Consider the following 11,677-nt stretch of genomic DNA (forward strand, 5'->3'; position numbering starts at 1 on the left):
ATATACTAATGGTCTGCAAGATTTGGTCTTCAGATGTCTTCTGTTGGTCCTAATAATGATAATCAATAATATGCTAAAAACAGATCACATTCTTCACTTGTTTAAATACTTTTATATTTAAATATTTATATATAAATCTCTTTATATATTTTAAAATTGGAGATTTAATACTTTTAAAATGATGGATTTTAGCTGCTCTTTAAAATTTGGAGGATGTGGCAACAATTGGGTCCCAGCTCCAGTATGGCAGTAAAATCCACTAGACCCAAATAGTGGCTGAACACTTTGGAGGGACAGGGCCTGTGCTCTCCAGTTCCATCTTTTGAAACACCTGCCTGCTACGTTAACTGACATTGGCCAATGTTGGTGTTGAGTTTGAGATCCCTGCTTTAGAGGTCTTTAGCACAGTCTTGTTTCTCTCCACAAGCAAACAACCTATACCAGTAATTCCAAATCATGCTTGCCTTAGAATTTCCCAGGAGTTGCCATTTCCTGAGGATTCACGCACTGATGGCTGAGCAAGTAAAACTCTTCAGCTGAAACACTGCCCTTTACTCTTTGTTCAGGAAGACCTGATTTCCTAGGAAATGTGTCTAATATTATTGGATAAAAAACACTTTTCAACTTACAACTTTACAAATAAATTTCTTAGGCTCCCTTAATTTAGTGAGTTGATACAATTCTGAATAAATTTAGTTCTGCCTCTAGGACAACCAAGTCTTGAAGAGAAAATTCTTCCAATATTATAATTCTAATCCCAGGGAATCCTATGTCATTTCCATTGGTTTGGGTTATTTCAAATACTAACTACACCTCTTATCCTGTTAATACCCAACCCCTTGCACTGTAATTCCAACATCTGAGTGGCCATTGCAAAGTTGTGCTTCAAGCTCAGTTTCTAGGGTAATGATTTTACTTAAAATGTCACTGAGTCTTTCCCTTATGTCTAAAATCCAATATGGTGTTCCCTAAAATGAACACCAATTAGAGCTAAGTCTAAAGTGGCCAATCTGAGCATAGGAAACATTCAAAAGAGATACAAGTCCAACACAAGAAGCCTTAAAATATAATTTAGATATTTATTTTTTTAGGAGGAAGCATCATGAAGTAAAACTATCTTAAAATCCTCTTTAGATATTTCTCCATCTTACTAGAGGTTCATACAAAGCACTGCTTTTAAATACTGCCATCTTCTTTCTTCAGTCTCCCTTTTCAATGCTGGGAGGCTCTTTCGTTGACATTCTTCCTTTTATAAGCAGTAGACAAGAACTACTTTAAAGTCTCACCAACCAATGTACAATATCACTCTGAGCCTCACTCCTCTGAGTCTCATCACACTAATTTTGAAATTTTAAAAATGTACTATGGTTGAATGCCTATCTATTTCCTCCACTACACTGGGAATTATTTTAAGTCAGAGACTATCTCTTTAGTATCTCTTGGGACAAGCTGATAGCAGGTATTCAACATATGTTAAAATTGAATGTCCAGTAGTACCAGGTTTTTGTCAGTGGAACACATGTATGTGTTCAGTAGAGATTTTCAACACATGTTGCTTCAATTTATTAGGCAATGGCATGTAAGATTCAGAGAAAGTGGTATCAACTTGAAGACTTGGATTGAAGAAGCTTAAAACTTTTGCAGCCCAGGCAGTTAACCTTGAAGATTGATGGAATATTATTTTTAGATCATGAAAAAAAAATAGGCAGTTGCTTTATTTTTTTAATAGTTATTAATGGTAGCTGTCAGGCATACGATTATTGACTGAAGATGAGTCAGATTGGCCATAAAAAAATGTGTGTCCTGAACACAAACGGAAGAAAAAAGGTCCTGTAATTGTTATAAGCTCACCAAAGAGAGTCTACTAATTAAATAGTAGAGTGTTTACCTGTAACAGCCATTATAGGAAACTAATGAACTTGTTCAAAGGATGCAAACAAGTTCTCACCTGCTCTGTCAGTCAATAATACTGGAAAGAAGCAATTTCCATCACTGTAGGGACTCACAAGTTAATTCAGAAACCACCAGATTTTAATGAGCCTCAAAGCCAACATACTGGGTGGTAAAGTTCAGCCATCAACCTTTTCGTCATATAAAAGTTATTTTTAAAATGTAAAATATGGCATAAAATTGTACAAGTCTCTACATCACTCATTCTATCTAGAAAAGGAAGGGGAGAAAAGAGAAAAAACAGACAGAAAGGTGGTCTGTTTTGCTAGGGCTATACTGCACTCAACAAAAAGCAGAAGAAACTGATTAAAAATGAATGAGTTAATCAAAATCTCATTATTTACTGTATATTCAATAGTCTTATCAGAAAACATTAACCGTGGCACATAATGAGAACAGAGTAAGCAAGAAAGGTCCTTCTGCCCCATGTATACTAGTACATGATATATTAGTACTCTCAAATGTATAGCTGTTTCTATAAAAATATGTTGTTTTAGAATAGAAAACTATAAAATTACATTCAAGACAAGTATTTAACACTGAATTATATGAATAGTTGTGTTTACTGTAAAATGAAGTTATGCAGAACAATTGATTTATAGTTAATTAATATTATGTTCTCTGAGACACTAGTCCACCATCTTCTTGGTCTGCTGGCTTTCCAAATAAAGTCACTATTCCTTTTCCCAACAACTTTTCTTTTGATTTATTGGCCTGTGGTGCAGGGAGCAGTACTAGCTTGGACTCAGTAACAATATGAATTCTTTTTTTTCCTGATTTTTTGCACTAGCTAGAACCTCCAGTAAAATGATGGATAAAAGTGGTGAGAGAGGACTTCTTTACCTTCTGATTTTAGAGAGAAAACATTTGGACTTTACCCATTAAATAAAATGTTAGTTGTGAATTTTCATAGACGTTCTTTATCAGGCTGAGAAAGTTCCATTCTATTCCTAGTTTCCTAATAGTTTTTGATCATAGTAGATGTTGGATTTTGTTAAATTATTTTAGAAAACAACATGAAATAATCATATTAATTTTCTTTTGTAGTTTCTCATTATGCTGAGTTACACTGATTTATTTTCAAATGTTAAACTAACCTTGCAATCCTGGATAAAACCCATTTGGTCATGATGTATTCTTTGTATAATGTTGGATTTGATTTGCTAAGTTTTTGTTAGGAAATTTTTCATCTATATTCATGAGGAAAATTGTTCTGTAGTTTTCTTTTCCAATCTCTCCCTTTATGGTTTGGGTATCAGGGTAATTCTGTCCTCATGGAATGAGTTGAGAAGTATTTCATCTTCCTTAATTTTCTGCAAGACTTAGGGCAGAATTAATATTATTTTCACTTGAATGTTTGATTTACTAACGAAGTCTTCTGAGCCTAGAGGATTGTTTGTTTGTTTTTGTGGGAAGGATTTTAACTATAAACAATTCTATTAATAGGTACAGGGCAGCTAAGATTATTCATTTTTTCTTGAATTAACGTTGGTAAACTTCTGTAGTTCATCTAAGTTGTTTAATTGCATTTATCAACAAACAGTTGTTCAAAATATTCCTTTACTATCCTTTTAATACCCGTAGAATCTGTACCGATATCACCTCTCTCACTTCTGATTTTGGGAATTTGTCTCATCCCTCTCCCTCTCCCTTTCTCTCCATCTCCCCCTCCCCCATCTTCTGTCCTCTGTCTCTTCTTCTTCTCCTCCTCCTTTTCCTACCCCTCCTCCTCCTTCTCCCCCTTCCCCTCCTCCTTCCCTCGCTCCCTCTTCCCCTCCCCCTCCTCCTTCCCTTCCTTCTCCTTCTTCTCCATCTCCTTCTTCTCCTTCTCCTTCCTCTTCTTCTTTTCTTCTCCTCCTCCTCCTCCTTCTTCTTCTTCCTTCTTCCTTCTCCTTCTTCCTTCTTCTCTCTCTCTCTCTCTCTCTCTCTCTCTCTCTCTCTCACGCCTGGGGTCTTTGCAGAGGTTTATCAATTCGAACTTCTCAAAGAACCAGTTTTGGGTTTCATTGGTTTTCTCTTTTTTGGCTTTTCCCCCCCTATTTTATATTTCATTGATTTCTTCTCTCATCTTTGTTATTTCTTTTTGCTTGCCTTGGACTTGACTCTTATCTTCCTCCCTTTTTCAGATAGAAGTTGAGGTCCTTGATATATATTTTTGGGTTTTTTTCCCTGAAGTTCTGTAGGTTTGACGTACTCATCTCTCTCTGTTTCACTTGCATACATCTATTTAATTAAATATCTTGAACATCAAAAATGACTTTAGAGAAGAATGCAACATTTGCCCTTCCTGGTTAACCCAGAAATAACTTAAACCTTTTTTTCCCTAGTTTCGAATATTTTCCAGGAGTTTTCTTAATGAGGGGGATGCTATAAATAGGTAACAAAGATGATCCAATCACCCAGAATTCTCAAAAAAAAAAAAAAACCTTTAAAATTTCCCCTTTGTCTATATCAAGATATAAATAAACTTAAGGTAATCCTCTTGATCACTTTCCTAATATTGTTTCTTAGATGGTCCTTAAACTTCTTTAAGTTGATTTTCTCATGATTTTGAATAAATTTTATCAATGCTTCCCCATCTTTTATCCTTTTTCTCTTTCTCCTTAGACATCTTGGGCTTCTGTTGTATCAGTTTTATAAGTATATACTGAAGTTAGATTGCTTGGGTTTATATGATATCTCTATCATTATTCATGGCTGGACCTTAACCTCTTTAGCTAATGCTACATAACACATCACTCAAAGCTTAGTTCTTTAAATAACAATTTATTATTATTTTATCTCTTGATTTCGTAAGTCAGGAATTCATTCAGTGCTTCTCTCTGTTCCATGATTTCTGGGGCTTCATCTGGGATGACTTGAGTGACTGGGGGCTGCAATAGCTGGGTGATAGCTGGGGGTCTTCCTTTTCCTCCATGTGTTCTCTACAGATAACTAGCACATGATGGCCTCAGCGGCTCAAGATAACAAGGAAGACATTGCAGTCCTGTTAAAGGCAAGCTTGAAATTGGCATAGTATCAATTCTATCATACTCCATCATCAAAAAAGTCACAGGTTCAAGGAGAAGGGAAACAGACCCCATTACTCTAGGAGTGTCAAAGAATTTGCAGCCCTTTTTAATGCACCTCTATGTATATCAATAGATACTAGTATTCCTAGACAACTCCGTAATTATGTAACATTGTCATAGTCATTAAATTAAGATGGCTTTTCCTTATAAGCTATCTGGACACCAATACTTTTTAATAAAGGTTAATTGTTGACTGATTATAAAATTTAGCCATGCATTCTGTTGGAGATTTGAAAAGCATAGTAAAAATTGAAGAGGAAGAAAAATTTGAACATAATCCATCCAGAGGAAGCCACTCTTAGTTTGTAAAGTTTCTGCCAGTGTTTTAGTTTCTTTTTAAACTTTTTTTTCTTATTATAATAGAGATAAATGTTAAAATTTTGATGATAAATGTAAAAGAAAAAAACCCTACCTTAGAAATAATCAAGGATAACATTTTATTATATTCCTTCTTAACCTTTTTTTACTACACTTATACTATTATGCCTCATTGAAATAATATACAATATTTATATTGTGCTTCTTTTTGTAGTATTTCTAAGCATTTTTCTCCTAACTGAAATACAATTAAACTCTTTCACTTAGCAAACATATGTTGAGAGCCTCATATTTCAGACAGTCTTCTAGGTTGTTGGGAAACTTATATTCTAGTGAGGGAAGACAAACAACAAACAAATTAATGAGAAAATATAGGAAGTGATGATTGCTGTAAAACTAAACAGGGTGCTGAGACTAGAATTGGCTGCTTTGGCTGGACAGTCAGGAAAGCTGTCATTTATGAGATGCTATAGAAGTTGTGATCTGAATGATAAGGAGCCAACCATGAAAAGATCTAATAAAAGAGAATCCCAGGAAGAGGAGGCAGCAGATGGAAGTGCCCTGAGGCATTAATGAACTTGGTCTGTTTGAGGAGAAGAAAGAAAGCTATTATGGCTGGAACATGCTGAGCAAGGAGAAGAGAAACACATCATGTAGCTGAAGAGTCAGAAAGAGCCAAGACCACACAGGACCTTGGAGACAGGGTAAGGAGACTTAGAATTTTATCACAAGTGCCATAGGGATCCCAAAAGGATTTTAAACAGGGTTTTAATATAACCCAATTTATTTTTTTAACATCTCTCTGGCTACTGTATGAAGAATGAAATATAGGAGGTCCATTGAAGAAGGCAGGAGACTAGTTCAAAGACTATGATAGTAGCCTAGCTGTTGAGTGTTGGAAATAGGGCAACAAGCATTTATGAAAAGTAGTCATACTTCAAATACAATTGGACAATTGACAATACTCCCCTATGCATTGGATCTGGCAGGAGCAGGAGGGAAGGAAATGGAAATGTAATGATTATGAGAACTAGATTATCATAGCATATTTCCATTCTAAATCAATTATCTGTGCGTAATATATTTTTATCTTTTCTAGAGCTATATGAATAATAAAGTCATATATTTAAATATCATCTATCTTTAAGGTTCATATGCTCTCTTTATTGGTATTTTTTTATGAATTCAACTTCAACTGCTCTGTTGAGAAAGCCGGGAAAGTTAATGTCTTGCAGATGAATGGACTGTCAATGCAGAAACTCACTACCACATAATATTAAAATATATTGATTTTTTTTTTTTAAGAGAAAGACACCAGACTTGGTAAAATGTGACAAATTACAAGCTACTAAAGTAGTGATATTTAGATTTTAGTGTCATGTGGAAAAAAAAGAGTCAATAATATTTTGCATTTACTATACAATGACCTCGGGTACTTTTTTGCTAGTAGTTGAAGGTTCAAAAGCATTAAGCAGGGGTTTCAGCTTGATCTAGAGAGACATAGTTTTGCACAAGAGAAGAGAGTCCTGAACTCTGTTCACCGGGATTTTACACAATTTACACAATTCTTCTTGTCTATCTCTTAACTACAGAGCTATGACTTAGAAAAGAAGCTCAGAAATCTTTTTTATCAAATCAATTTTTATTGGAGTAGAGTTACTTTACAATATTGTGTTAGTTTCTTTCAGAAATCATTTTGATCTATGAAAAATTAGCACTCTTTCTCATTCCCAAGCAAATCGCAATAGTTCAACACCTGTTGTTAGTCTTTAGGTGTTCATAAATTGCTAGTAGGTCATGATCAAAAAGCCAACTGTTATGCATTCCATTGCAAGAGGCAGAGAAAGCAAATAATAAGAAATTTTCTTTGGCTTTCTCAGCGACAGAGACAAGAAGGCAGGACTGTAAAATTAAAAAGTAAAATGTTGATTTAAATGGCCTCTTTGAACTCTTATGTAAACCTCCTCTAAAGAGTAACTGAACTTTGCATTCCCGTCTAAATTTGTTAGTAATCTACCCCCACAAAGATGAAATTCCATAATTAACATCAGATTTGATAGGTAAAGAGCTGCAGAATCATCATGTACTTAGTTTTAGTTTGACTTTTAAAATTCAAGTGAAAAAAGAAACAGTATTCAATGATTTCTAAGAAATGTGACAAAGTGGGGTGAGAATCCTGAGCCTGCTAGGAATAGCATTACGAACTCAATATTGTCAATAACCCTGTTTTTCTTTTTCTCTTGCAAAATTAAGATAATAATGCAATCATCCTCACATACCTGGTAAAGGTTAAATTTAAAAATATATTTCAGGTGCTTAGCAGGACACCGTGAGTTGTGCTTTTTTTTGTGTTGGTCATCGCTGTCAGGCACCATTCTTTGCCGAGTGGTGGCGAAACGTCTGCCAGCAGCTTACATTTTACATCTTAGTCTTTATGAATCCCACTGAAAAATAAGAATGATTCTTCCCGAATGTCTTCATGAAAGGCCCTAGAATTGATCCCACGTGCATGGATTGAGCCACTGAGAACCACAGACCCTATGTTCTGACTGAGCTGGACAGGACTACATGCTCACCCCTGGATGTAGGAAGGAAATTCAGAGGCTTCCAAACCCCATGGATTGAGGAGGGTGGGAAGTTGTTTCCTCAGAGAATCATGGGTGTCTGACACAGAAACCCAATTCTACAACTCTAACTCAGTATTCCCTAACTATGCATATTACCTTGAAGAATTTCTAAAGTTCTCTGCATCTCAGGATTCTCAATTGTAACATACTCTACTTCATAAAGTTACTGTGAAATTTTAATGAAATTGTATACATGTACGTTAAACTAACTCACATTGGGCACATGGTAGGTACTAAATACATGTTAATTCTCTCTCCCTGTTCTCTCAGGAGCAATACAGAATAAGCACAGCATGGACTGATGTTTGAAGACAGCTATAATGTCTTCGCTAATTTTTTTCACTATTGCAAGCTCAGAGCCATCCGTTGTTTTTCTAATATCTTGGTTTTAAGCTAGTTCATCATTCTGGTCTCTTCGGCCTTCATCATCCCACTTGAATTGTAGTGCCCAGATCAGAACACAGTATTCTAACTATTCCATCACGAACTTGGTTGTAATCTCCTTTGAGATTGAAAGTGAAAATACTTTCACTGATGACATGAGATTCTGTCACGACAGTGAGTGCAGCATTTTATTTCCGCAGATATTTGAGCCAACTAAAACCCTAGGCTTTCTCCACAAGCTCTGCTGGTAACCTATACTTCTTCTGACCTGTGTCTGTGTAATTGCCCTTTGGAGCATAGCCTAGGAAATTTATTCCTATCCAGTGTTATCCTCTTAGACTTTGACAATTATTTATGCTTATTTATTTGATTAGTGACAACATCCTTTTCAGTATGGATCAACCATCATCGAAGCTTCATGGCATACACAAATTTGACCAGTGTTCCCTGGTATCTTTATTCTCAATTTGAACAAAATCAGGACCAGAAGGTGATGAAGTCCTTCAGCACAGCACACATTTCCTTCTAAGCTGGCAGTGGTCTCATCAACAGCATCCTAGTCATCCAATCAATTTGGAATCCTACTCAAGTACTATTACTAGCCAATATGTATATACGTGTTTATACAGGATTGTGGCAATTAAAATAAGCACAGAAAGTTCTATCCAGTTGCTGAAAACATACAATTTTGTTAATTTTATCATTCAACCAGCATTGCCTTATGCCTTTGTTTGTCACTAATTTCTTAATATTTCTTTCATAATAGGAGCTTCTTCATGTAGGAATTCATAATGTTAATCAAAGCAGTTAGCATCTAGGCTGTGGAAAGAGAGGCACATCTAAGCAACTAAATGTCAGGAAATAAAGGTTATGGCCACTAAGACAGTATGTCAAATAGATTTCAGATAAAATCAATAAAAATCACATGTAGACAAGAGGGCTGAAGAAATTCTGAGTTTCAAGTGATGGCTGTTAATTGATTCTGTTCCCAGTGGAACAACCTGCTGCCCTCACTGCCATGGGGAAGAAAAGGTCATTTATCAAATCTGCCTTCTCCCACAGATAAAGAGGGTTGACTCACCTGTGTAATATATTGCAATGCAAAGAGCTCTGCTGTGAGACCTCTCCAGAATGATGGTACCTTTAACAGCTGGAGGTGTTGAGCATAATGACATGGGGATGTATACCTAAAGACTCCCACTCATAATCCAGAGCAGTGAGGGCAGTGAATCACTCAGAGCACACGAAATATGCTCTAGAAACTTTAGAGCATACTAGAAAGGGAAGACTTGCTGGACAGAGGGCTTGGTCCCTAAAGATGTACAGGTGGGAGAGATGCCACAAAACTGAGCATAACTGATCAAATGACCTTACTTGTACCTCTTAGCCAGGGAGGACTTGGGGAAGTTTGGAGAAATACACATTATCTATCTATCTATATCTATCTATCTATATATATATATGTATATTTGATTAGTATAACCAAAATGCCAACAATGACTATGATTAAGGCTATTTATGGACACTGAGATTGTGAATAATGAGTAATTTTTTAATTTTATGTATCTATTATCTATATCCTTTTAAAATTTCCTATAATCAGCAGGATTTTTTAATCACAAAAATACTCATAAAATGAAACATATGACTTACAAAAATATGGTAGGATTCCCACATGCTCCATTATTTTCATGCTTCATTATCAATCTGCCTATCCAATAGGCAGAATGGTTTAGTCTTGAAAATTCTGCTCAGTGCAAAAGAAACAACCTTTTGAAATGAAGTTGGAAGTAAGGTGTTTTATTTTAGAAGAAGAACAACAATAAGCAACAGCTAATAAGGACACTAAGCTATCCTTGCCCACGTCCAAATGCACTTATTCCCTCTCAAATACCTACTTGCTGTCATGAGCATGCAGTAACTTCCTGACAACAAGCTATGAATCAACTGCTACTGTATACATATAGAAGTGTAACTACAGCAATACAAAACAGGAAGGGACAAGTAGTAACTAAGTCACACTGGAGTCTTGTCTATGTGGGCGACTGTATGAGGATTATAGATGTGATGAACCCAAAATAATTTCTATTTCTATGAATGCTAATTCCTCAAGACTGGTTCTGAGTTCTATACAAAGCAGCAAATTGCAGAACAGCACAAATTAATAAACTAAAGTTCAAAAAAGAAATAAACAAAAACTCTTAGTTCCACATATTCCCAATATAGTTATAATTATTAACTTGTAACACTTGAACTTTTGAACAAGATTGCTTAGGTTTATTCTGCTTCTTAAGCTTATACTGAAAGAATGTGAGAGTAATAAATACTCGCCAAACAAACACGGACATGATTACAAAATGTTTTGGGTGCTCTTTCAGGGCATCACAATACCATTCATTACCAGAACCAAAGACACAGTGTGTGAGCAGACAGCAAAGTTCTGAGTTCATACCCAAAGTCAGGCCAAAGAACATCCAGGCTACTTTTCAGAATGTAAATGACATAGTTAAACATACTGCAAAGGGGAAAGCTCTTCACCAGCTCCATGTCTGCCAAACAAAAAGAAGGAAGGAAGGAAGGAAGGAAGGCAGGAAGGAAGGAAGGAAGGAAGGATGTGCCTTAAATAAGGACTCAGGTGGAAACAGTGATTAAACAGAACTACCCCAGGAAAGTAAGGAGTGTCAGAGATATGTGGGCATTTCAAGTCTTAACTGCCATCTTGAATTGCAACCAAATACAAAGCAAGTATAGTAACTAGTATAAATTAATGCTGATTCACAGAAATGGAGATTTTTAAAAATTAATAACAAAGTTTTTACGTTTTCTCCCTTCTGCATCTGATCTCTGGAGAAGACATGACCCAAACATTCCAAAATAAGGAGTTACTATTCCTCTAAGAAGTATTTATCATTCCCTACAATTTCCACGTTAGTTTGATAGACTTTGCAGGGGATTTGGAAGACTAAAAGAGAGTTCATATGTACATTAAAGTTGTAAGTCAAGATTCGTTATGATAAACGACCATTTAATAATTCAAAGAACTATAGGAGTTCAAAGGGGAAAGCCACCAATTTCAGTCAAAGTGCTTAAAAACGGTGTCATGAAAGAGGTGGCACTGGGCCTAGAACTTAAACAATGGATAGGACTTCAACAGCAAGAAATGAGGGGAAGCTATTTAATTTAGGCAACATGTATGAAATTTCTTCTGTGAAGAAACAGGCATGAACAGGGCCACTGGCCAAAGGATTTATGAAATAATAAATAGTAGAGTAGGCAGTATTAGAGTGTGAGGGATTTTAAATGGAAATTTAAGGAGTTTGATATAAA

The sequence above is a fragment of the Lagenorhynchus albirostris genome, chromosome 14 (assembly GCF_949774975.1).
Source record: "Lagenorhynchus albirostris chromosome 14, mLagAlb1.1, whole genome shotgun sequence".
Classification (NCBI taxonomy): domain Eukaryota; kingdom Metazoa; phylum Chordata; class Mammalia; order Artiodactyla; family Delphinidae; genus Lagenorhynchus; species Lagenorhynchus albirostris.